Here is a 10,352-nt window from a genome sequence, read left to right as displayed (position 1 = left end):
TTCTCAGCTAGGTGAAGTCCTTATAGTGGGTGATTTCAATGCTAGGACTACAAGTGAGCAAGCTAGCATTCTTTGTTGTAAAGATGATTGTGACCCTATTTGGCTTACAGAAGAAAGCAATCATCAGTGGGAAAGAATTTCAGAGGACAAGGGCTGCAATCTCTTTGGTGAACAATTGCTTACTCTATGTGGGGCCTTTGATTTAGTCATTTGTAATGGCTTGACTAGATGGGCAAAGTCCGGTAATTTCACTTGCAATACTTACAATGGAGCAAGTGTGGTAGATTATGTAATTTGCTCGCATGGTTTGTGTGAGAAAATGGAAGAAGTTTTGGTTGGAGATCAGCTGTGGGATTTGAAATCAGATCACAAGCCAATTTATTTATGTTTCTCTTGGATTGGAAAGAAACAATTAGAGTCAAAAATTCAGCATGTCCAACAAAATCTCCCACAGGGCAGAATTCTTTTGACCCCAGAAAATTGTAATACCTTCAAAATGACGCTAGAGAGACTCTTTGAGAAGGAGAAAATTACAATTCACAGCCTTCATAGTCATGAATTAACACATTTAATTCAATGCGCACTTACAAAGTGCAAAAGAACAAAAATTAAGAAGTCTGAAACAAATTGCTTTCCGGTTAATGCTTGGTTTGACAAGGAATGCAAAAAGGCAAGGAGAATGTGGAAAGAGTCAAACAAGGAAAACATAAAGCTCAAATCTTACAAGCATTTATTAAGCAAGAAAAAGGTTGATTTCATGGTTTCAAGGAGGGAAGAACTAGTCTTCCTTGGGAAAAATAATCCCAAATTATTTTGGAAGGAGCTCCAACCGAAAAAGATACAAATTGGAAATAATATTACAGCTTCTAAGTGGTTTGACTATGCAAGACAACTCTATGAGCAGGTTCCCAAGGTTGACCCTCCCCCCTTGGTCAACACTGATACTAAACTCTTCACGGTACAAGAGGTAGAGATGGGTATCAAGAAGTTGGGTGTTGGAAAAGCAAAAGACTTAGCTGAACTCCAAGCAGAATATCTAAAGTGGGGCTCAAAGATTCTTGCACCTCACATTACAAAAATCTTCAACAACATCATACAACAAGGGCTCCCCACAGATTGGACAACTAGTCTGGCAATACCTCTTTTCAAGAGCGGCGACATCAATAATCCCTCCAATTATAGGACCATCATGATAAACCCTTTGTTTGCAAAGCTATTTGGAAGCATGTTAGAAAACAAAATTAGCAAGTGGGCAGAAGAAAGAAATAAGCATGCTAAAGGGCAAGCAGGTTTTAGACCTAAGCATTCCACAGTTGATCATTGCATAACTTTAAGCACATCATTGAAAAAGTTTGGGAGAAGAAGGAAGAAGTCTTTTGTTGCTTTGTTGATTTCAGAAAAGCGTTTGACTCGGTTCCTAGGGATAAACTTTGGCAAAGAATGGAGGAACTTGGGGTTCCTAAACATTTGAGAGCAGCTGTGCATAGGCTGTATGAAGAGGTGAAAGTCAAAATTAGAACTTCAGCAGGCATTTCTGAAAGTTTTAGAAGCGATATCGGGGTCAAGCAAGGTTGCCCACTGTCTCCTACCCTTTTTGGTTTATATATCGACAAGCTTGAGGAGTGGTTAAATTCGCAAGGGGGTGATGATATCTATTTGTGCAAGTTTGTTATAAGGCTTCTTTTGTATGCAGATGACCTTATTCTGATTGCTAAATTGGCTCTTGGTTTGCAAGAGCACTTACTATCCCTTGAGCATTTTTGTAGAAGTGTGGGGATGCAAGTCAATATCAGCAAAACGAAAGTAGTGGTCTTCTCTAAGAAAAGAAAACATAACCAACATAAGTTCTACTTTGAAGGCAACATTCTGGAAGAAGTTGCGGATTACAAATACCTCGGAATTGACTTCAACAAAATCTAAACTGGAATGGTTGTAGAAAGAAAAGAACTTTGGGGGGTTGGAAAGCATTTTATGCTTTTCAAAATAGGTGTAGAGAGGCAGAGTTATGGGACTGGAAGACCACTCAAACTCTTTTTGGGCTTCTAGTGATTCCAGTGATTCTATATGGTTGTGAACTGTGGGCTAGCAGTACTTCCGACATGCAGTGGAGACAAATTGAGAAAATTCAGAAGCGTTTGATTACAAACAAATTTAAGATTAAAAGTGCAGTTCCTTATGATATCTTGTTAAGTGAAACAGGGACTGCTCCTATTGAAGCAATTGCTATGGTGCGAGTCATAAGGTATTTAAAAAAAATTGAGCAAATGGAAGAGGGTAGATGGCCTAAGGTTGTCTTTAATAATAGATTGTGCAAGAGCAAAAAAACTTGGATGCAGCAAAATAACAAATGGTTTAGTAAATGGGATATTGTCTTGAACGTGTGCCCCATAAACAGCAAAGAGATAAAAGCTTTTGTTATGGAAAAGTTCCACAAACGTACTTGGGAGAAGGAGCTAGGAAGAAAGAAAAATTACTATATTGAAGTGTTTAATCCCACTCATAATCATCAACCAAAAGCATACATAGAGGCCAATATCTCTTGGAGAGCCAAAATTCTTATTGCTCAGTTAAGAACTAATTCTCATCAACTCCGTTGTGAAACAGGGCGCTGGAAAAGGCCAAAGGAAGTGTGGGAGGAAAGGGTATGCATTTTTTGTTCTTCCGAAAAAGTGGAAACAGAAAAACATTTCATTTTAGAATGTGAGGCCTTCAAAGACAACAGGGAAAGTTATGCAGATACGTTGGCAGCTAGCTCTTGGGATAATCTATTTAACGAGGGGTTTGTCGAGAAGATGGGAGCATTTATTGTGAAGCTTCACAAAAAAAGGGCTGAATACATCAAGCAGATGAAGAAGCAATCTGTCCCATAGGCTATCTTTAGCCTCGTGGACGTTAAAATAATTTCTTTCTTTCTTTCTTTCTTTCTATCAAATTTACCTCATCGAATTAGAGGAGCAAGATGTCTGCACACTGTTTTTCATTTATTTATTTTTCTCCCATGAAAAGGGAAGGGTTATGATTTAAGGCACTGCTTCCCGTGGCCATACACGAATCGGGCCGTCTCTTCCGTATATATGAGCTTCCTTTAACAAACTGAATAGCGTCATCGACAGCCCTGTCAGAAATGCTGCCATTTGTCAAAAAGACATCAATGTTTCATGGAAATTACCCCTGGGAAAATGCCCTTGACCTAGCTCATTGTCCTATTGACATTCATGTTTTTGGGAATACCTTTGATCTAAAGGAACTAATCCTTTCACTAGTACTTTTTTGCATAGATCTCATGCTCCTATGAGTAATAATCAATTTGGGAATATCTAAACAATTCCAAACCAAAGCATTGGAGAAACAAAAAGTCCATTTGCGTCATTTGGAACATAATCACTTCTCAAGATTAACTTTTCCAATTTCAACTAATACTTCATAGCCATACCTGCACAAATTATTTTCCAATATTCCAAAGTTTGATAAAAAAACTAAGAGAGAAGCCAGAAGGTACATTGAATTAGATGATTTTGCGTCCAGGGCCAATACTTCTTTAATGCAATTATAATTACCCATTCACCAAGACTTTGGAACAGAACTTCTAACAACTTTATGTACACTGCTACTCACATTTTTGACCATGAATGGAGTACATGGCAGAGATTTATTTGAACTAATATTCCAAATGAATTCCTACGTAATTAGTTTACATGGTCCTGGTTACCACTTATAACCAATGTTATTTCTATGTAGAGGTTGTTACCAAGGGCTATTCTCCATGCCAAACCTCTTAATTTGATTTATTCTCAATTGAAAATGTTGTATAATATTTTTCCTCATGTTATGAAAACATTGAAAAATCATTTCAAGCTTAAATTTAGACCACATGATGATAACATGATTTCCAGGAAAAAAACATGAAAGAGTAAAAATATTATAACTACATTATATTATTAAGTGTACATTCACAATTACATAAAAACAGGTATTAAAATTAATTTTTAATCATTTACAGTGGAACTAAAGTTACACGGAGGTTTTGAAAGGTCATAAATATTAAAGTTACACACAGAGATTTTGAAAATTATAAAGAAAACTTTGTTGGACATTTACTTTTTACTGGTTTTGTGTACATTAAATGGTGTTTCTCATTATTAAATATAATTGTTGTATGAGTTATCTGGTTGTTAATAAGTTGGATTTAAGAAATTTAATCCAACTAAAATAGCTCCTAATTTAATGTTTGGCTGAGATATTTTCTCAACTAATTGATTATTTGATTAAAATAATATCTTTATCTTAAATTAATAATTAATATATTTATATATATTTAATATAATACAAAACAAAATTTTATATATACAATTATTTTTTTATCTATAAGTTGTATCGAAACCAATAACGAAAACGAAAGTGCCATGAATATGTGCGAGACCATAAATGTATTTTTTGTAAGTAAGTACATGAAAGAAATGATTTTCAAGCTGTCTTGTACGTTTTTGCTGTTAATAGTGAAGTGATTAAGACTGTGTGTTAGGAGCTGCCGCAAGGGAAAATCAAAGATTCGTTGCTGCAGAAGTAACAACTGCCATGAATTTGATCAGTCATCATTCATGCCAAACGTTCTAAGGAATCGATCCTCCTAAATTGGAACTGGGAAGAATTGAGTTACTTGCGGAACTCCGTGTGGATGGACACAGAATCGATCCTCCTAAATTGGAACTGTGAAGAATTGAGTTAATTGTGGAACTCCTTGTGGATGGACAGTTGTGTGGAGTGTGTAGAGTTACACGTGAATGGGAAGCCAATGCATAACGTTAAGGGGTTAAATCGAATTGTTTAAATCGTGTCGATTCGAGTGACGCCCAAATTATATCTTGAGCACATAAAAAAGAGGAGTTGTCTATAAAAGTGAGGAATGGTTGGGAGAGTTAAAAGTGGTTGAATATGGGTAAAAAATTTCAAATTTTTTTTGTAGAGATAGTGTTTACATCATGTTTATTAACACCAAAACTTTTATTACACCTAAAATTATGAAGTTTAAAATTTTTTACTTAAATTTACAAAAACCCCTACCGGATTTTTTTCAAAAAATGATTACAATTTCTTAAAACTGAAAAAAACAATCTCGCTAAACTCGGGCATAAACCAATGGTGTGTCAGTGGGCGTAGTATTTTATGGAATCCACCGCCACAGTGAACATAAAAGATTGCACGTCCCAGCGTGCATATTCTTGCCACCTGGTTGTCTTATGCTCTTGATTTTTTGGGGATTTTTGTGACACAATTTCCCCTGCGATAGTGATGTACAACAAAAGTAATGGCAATGCTCCGAGGTACTAAGCGTGAGCTTTAGCCGTGGATAGACGTTAGGTTATCATGGAGAAGAAAAAGTAGAGTGCGCTACCAACCCTCAAACAAATATCAATGATGCGAACTCCGAATATATTTTCTTCATGAATATTCAATAATTCGCGGACGGGTTCTGATTTTGGCATTTGTGATGGACGAAACAATAAACAACACTGGTGTTTACAGGGATAACGATATGAAACTATCGTTACGTCCGTGCACACCGATTCTCCAGATTCACAAGGAATTCTAAACCCGAACGAGACAATAAAAATCAGAAATCACTCCATACCATGAACCCCTCTGTGCTTTTAAGGACATATTTAGAGAACTGGGTGATCGCTTATATCCAGATCGACCCCTTCATGTGACGGAGATGAATCCATTATTGTGGTTGTGGTGACGAATTTGATTATGGAGGCCCAAGCCTCAGCTTAACCTCAGCCTGCATATGGGTTCAAGGCCAATCTATATGGATATCAGTATGAGGAAAATCCTAGATGGAGCATATCACTCCAACATGATCAGTCTAGGTATTCTAAATTTAAATATGGACAAGAGATTAAACGAGTTATGGGAGGAGGCCTCGTTATGGTTAGTAGGAGGCCAAGTTATCCATCAACCTGGAGTATTCAATGGGAAACCAAAGTGTGTACTGTAAACCTATAGTGTCACCATTTATATTGATCATGTTGTCTTGCTCGGAGCAATTGTTGTTGTGTATACTCGCCTACTAGTGAAGAGTAAGACTAGCCAATTGCATGATCTAGAAATTGAATTCGAGTGTTCAAACAAGTGATTGTGGGATAAATATGCACATTGTTGCCTATACTTGTAATATAATTGTCGAGAGGTCCTAATAGATAGAGAAAGGGCTTTTTGTATTGTAGTGTTTGCCTTTGAAAAATGGCCCTTGTAAAAGAGTCTTGCATCAAATTATTGTAATGTGAATATGTCTTTTTCTCAATAATCATGAGCAACATGAGGAACATCCTCCAAGGCTTAAAAGTCCCCATATAAACGTCTAACCAATAGTTCCATATGCCAAAAAGAGCCAAAGCTTAAAGATCGTGCTTGTTCCTATAAAAATAGATATTTTTGCCTTTGAAAGAAAAAATGGAGAAGAGACTACACCTTCATCTATTGGGGATCTAAGAATATGGCTGAGATGATTACTTCAACCAATATGTTTATGAAGGGTTTTCTATTAGCATAAAGTTGTCAAAAGTCTTACTAGCTCAGTTCAAGTTGTTTTTTTCTTTTTTTTAATGTGATAATAACTAGGGTAGGCACGATCTTTTTATTTTTCTCTCTAGCCTTTCTTCTCATCTAACTCAAATTCAGAAGCTCAAACTGCCCAAGAAAACAACAAATCAGGCTCTAACAATAATCATAATATTTCTAGGAGACAATTCAATTGTCCTTTTGTATATACAAGTAAGTTTTAAACGTATAATTTTTATTAAAAATGTATTAAATATATTTTAATAATTTCCATAAATAAAATAATAAATAAAAATATTTTAGATTTTATATATGTAATCATATAATTGCATTTTACGCGGGAATAAAACTAATATCATTTAATAAATATTATTTTATTAAAAGTTTTAATCAACTATATATATATGTATATATATTAAATTTAAATTTAATAATAAATAACACAAACACTAAAAATGTCGCTTATATTATGTTTGGGCAAAACCTTCATCTTCTAAGTGAATGATTCCATAACTAGATAAGCATTTCAGAAAAAACTGTGATTCAACTACTAACTGATATTTTTTTATAAATCTATTATTCTATTTAACATACACACATAATATCATATTGATAGACGTTTAAAAGCATTCGTTTATTCCACACAAAACATTATGTTGGAGCTCCAGTGGTCCTTACATCCTAATCCTTGGTGTGATGAGTGCTAATTAATTGGCAAAGCTTTTGGTAGAGGGTGTTATTGCTAAAAGTATTGAGATCATAATGCAAAGCTTCTAGTAGAGGGTGTTATCGCTGAAAGTATTGAAATCATAACACTTGCATCATTATGAAAACATGTGAACATATATGTTTAGTGCCAAGTTCTTTGAGACTTGATGAAAGAGATGTCCATGTAAAATCTGTGTAACCCTAATAAAGTGAGGTCCTACTTTTATTAATTTTTGAAAGAAAAAAATACATGAATTCATCTTAAGTTTGGATTTTTAGCAGTGCAAAAGATTTACATAAAATCATCAATAATTGTTATCCTTGGATTTTTATCAGCACAAAAGCTTTGCATGTGTTTTTATGGAGTGTTGAGATTATCCTATTCGTAGAAGAAGATGTTACAGTGGTGACGACGATAAGAGATTACCTTGGCATGTAAGGTATGATAAGCATTTTTGTTAATGGCATATGAAGCGGAACTCAAAACTTCAAGTCCACCTTCTTCAAGTGCCAATAGAATATCATAATACACAATCTCATTTTCTAGAGGTTTGTCCAGATTTGAACATTTGAACCCACAATGTTCATTTCCACTACAGGGTATTCTCAATCTGATTGTCCAAACGAGAGAGTTATATTGAAAAGTTTCTCGAATGGAACATTTGCCTTTTGATAAGAGTTCACCTTCATTTTCTTTCCTTGGGCTGAAAGCTCTTCGATTTTTTACTGTAGATGGAAAACTTACTTCAAAGCCTCAAGTACTTGTTCTAATGCTATTCTTCAAAGCCTCAAGTACTTGTTCTAATGCTATTCTTCAAAGCCTCAAGTACTTGTTCTAATGCTATTCATTTTCCCTGCACAACAAAATATCCAAATTCCATTGAATAAAACCTTGGAGAATGTTGTCAATTTCCCAAAACCCTATATATTGAACAGAAAAAGCATAGTTGAAGATTTTCTTCTGGGAGCAATGATCTAAGCTGAGAGAAAAACAATTTCATTTCTCTATGTCACTCTCTTTCAATCATTTTACGATTCCTTTTATCAGGAAGGATAGAGCCTAGAAATCTATTCAAGGATTGACCATCAGTCAGAGGACTCGAGTTGCTGAAATTTTTCATTAGAGGAGGATTTGAGAGGAATCGAGTTGCTGAATGTTTTCATTAGAGGAGGATTTGAAAGGCCTGTTGGGGTTTCAGAGCTATCAAACAAGTTAAATTTTTACGCATGATGGTCAGTTCTAAAATGTGTTGATCCTAATGGATTGGAATTACTCCATATGCTTTGGACATCCAACTTGTTTGCGACATCATTATAAGAGAAAATTGATGAGTGTGACCAAGAAGGAATGCTCATCTTTGAGGCCAACTCAACCTTAAGAGGCCTAATTTGAAAATTACGAAAAATATTTTCTAACAATTTACAGACCAATGAATGGATCCGCGATCATCTACAACGAGATTACTGCTCGATCGGTTCTCTCTTTCCAGTGAAGTACAAAATCCTAAATAGAATCTAAATAAAAATCTGATGAACACCTTAACTACTAAAGAAATAAGTTGGGATTTGAAGGATCTCTTCCTCTAAATGAAAAAAATTCTTGCCTGAGACTATAGAATATCTTACACCATTTAACTATTAAAAATATGGTTGAAAACTCATTTGGGAAGGTCACCATTTAGATTGATTGTGTTGTCATGCTAGGAGAAATTGCTGGTGTGTACACTCTCCTACCAGTCAAGAGTAAGACTAGCCAATTCTATAACCTAGAAATTTAATTACAATGGTCAAACAAGTGATTGTAGGATAAGTATGCACATTGATCCTTATACTTGTAATATAATTGTTAGGAGGTCCCAGAAGATGGAAAACAATATTTTTGTATTTTACTATTTACCTTTAAAATATAATCCTTTCAAAAGAGTCTTGCATCCAATTGTTGTAATTTCATCGTGTCTTTTTCCCAGTAATCACAAGGACTAAGAGGAACATCCTCCAAGTCTTCAATGTCCCCATATCAATGTCCAACCGATAATTTCATATGTCGACAAGATGCAAAGATTTTTTGAGGAGCCCAAGCTTGAAGAGCATGGTTGGTCCTATAAAACTAAAGATTTCAGCCTCTGGAAGCAACAATGGAGAAGAGACAACCAATTCGAAATGTTACTTCTTAGGTAGAATTCCAATTTTATGTTCGTTTCCACATTTCATAGTGTGATTTTTGGTTCGTTAGGGTTTAAATCTAGTGATCCGTTGGTTTATTTGTGTTTTCTGCGGTCCTTTTTCTGATTGAATTTCAAAGACCTAAGTGATTTCTTTCAAAAATTGTGGATCATCTTTTTATTTCTGGGGTCCCTACAGAATGAATTTTGGATTCCCAATCAATTCATCCCCACATGCAATTTTTTGAATTGTTTGATGAGGGTCAAAATCTTGGATCGGGCACTGAAAGTCATTAGGGTTTTTTTGTATCCAAATAGATCCTTAATATATAAGTTTGATCTCAGTGGGAAGCTATAGGGTTCAAACTAATAATTGAAATTTATTATTTGCAATATGTATTGTCTATGTGCTCATATGTGTTCTCTTATACATGCTTGTCTTCCCATGCTTAGAAGTTTGAAAATATTATTTGCGATATTATTGTTCTGCCAACAACTGAGGGAAAAAGGGTAGTTACTGTAGAATTGGCAACATGCATCACACTATCAATAAATGAGGACATAAGAGTTCCACAAATTCTTGTAATAGGGAGTTGTTGAGGAATAACTTGGACTGTGGGTTTGATATATTCCTTATTTATGAGCTATGAAGGGAGGCTTGTCTCTCCATGTTTTCCATTTTCTACTACCTCTAACATTTCTCAATGGGAATAAGTGACCTCTATTGACTCTCGAATCACATGGATTTTGTGCACATCACCATGACATTAGGTGTCAAGCATGCCTCTTACTCAGAAAATGTATTCTTTCCAAACATGAGATGCAAGAGGTCGTGAGAATGAGGGGATTGTCAAAAGCCTTGCAGGAAGCTCAAGAAATTGTTAGAAACAAACCAAGCTCAAAGCAATATCTAAATATGCT

At 35.1% G+C, this 10,352-nt stretch overlaps 1 pseudogene; it reads right to left on the bottom strand.

The window, feature by feature from the left end:
• Positions 1 to 7,648: 7,648 nt before the first annotated feature.
• On the bottom strand, positions 7,649 to 8,484 carry LOC149208729 (uncharacterized; annotated as a pseudogene).
• Between the last annotated feature and the right edge of the window lie 1,868 nt (positions 8,485 to 10,352).

Source organism: Pinus tabuliformis, chromosome 1_2 (assembly GCF_031772625.1).
Source record: "Pinus tabuliformis cultivar Carrire ecotype Pingquan chromosome 1_2, CPIR1, whole genome shotgun sequence".
In the NCBI taxonomy this organism is placed as follows: Eukaryota; Viridiplantae; Streptophyta; class Pinopsida; order Pinales; family Pinaceae; genus Pinus; species Pinus tabuliformis.
This window is presented reverse-complemented; position numbering and strand designations above follow the sequence as displayed.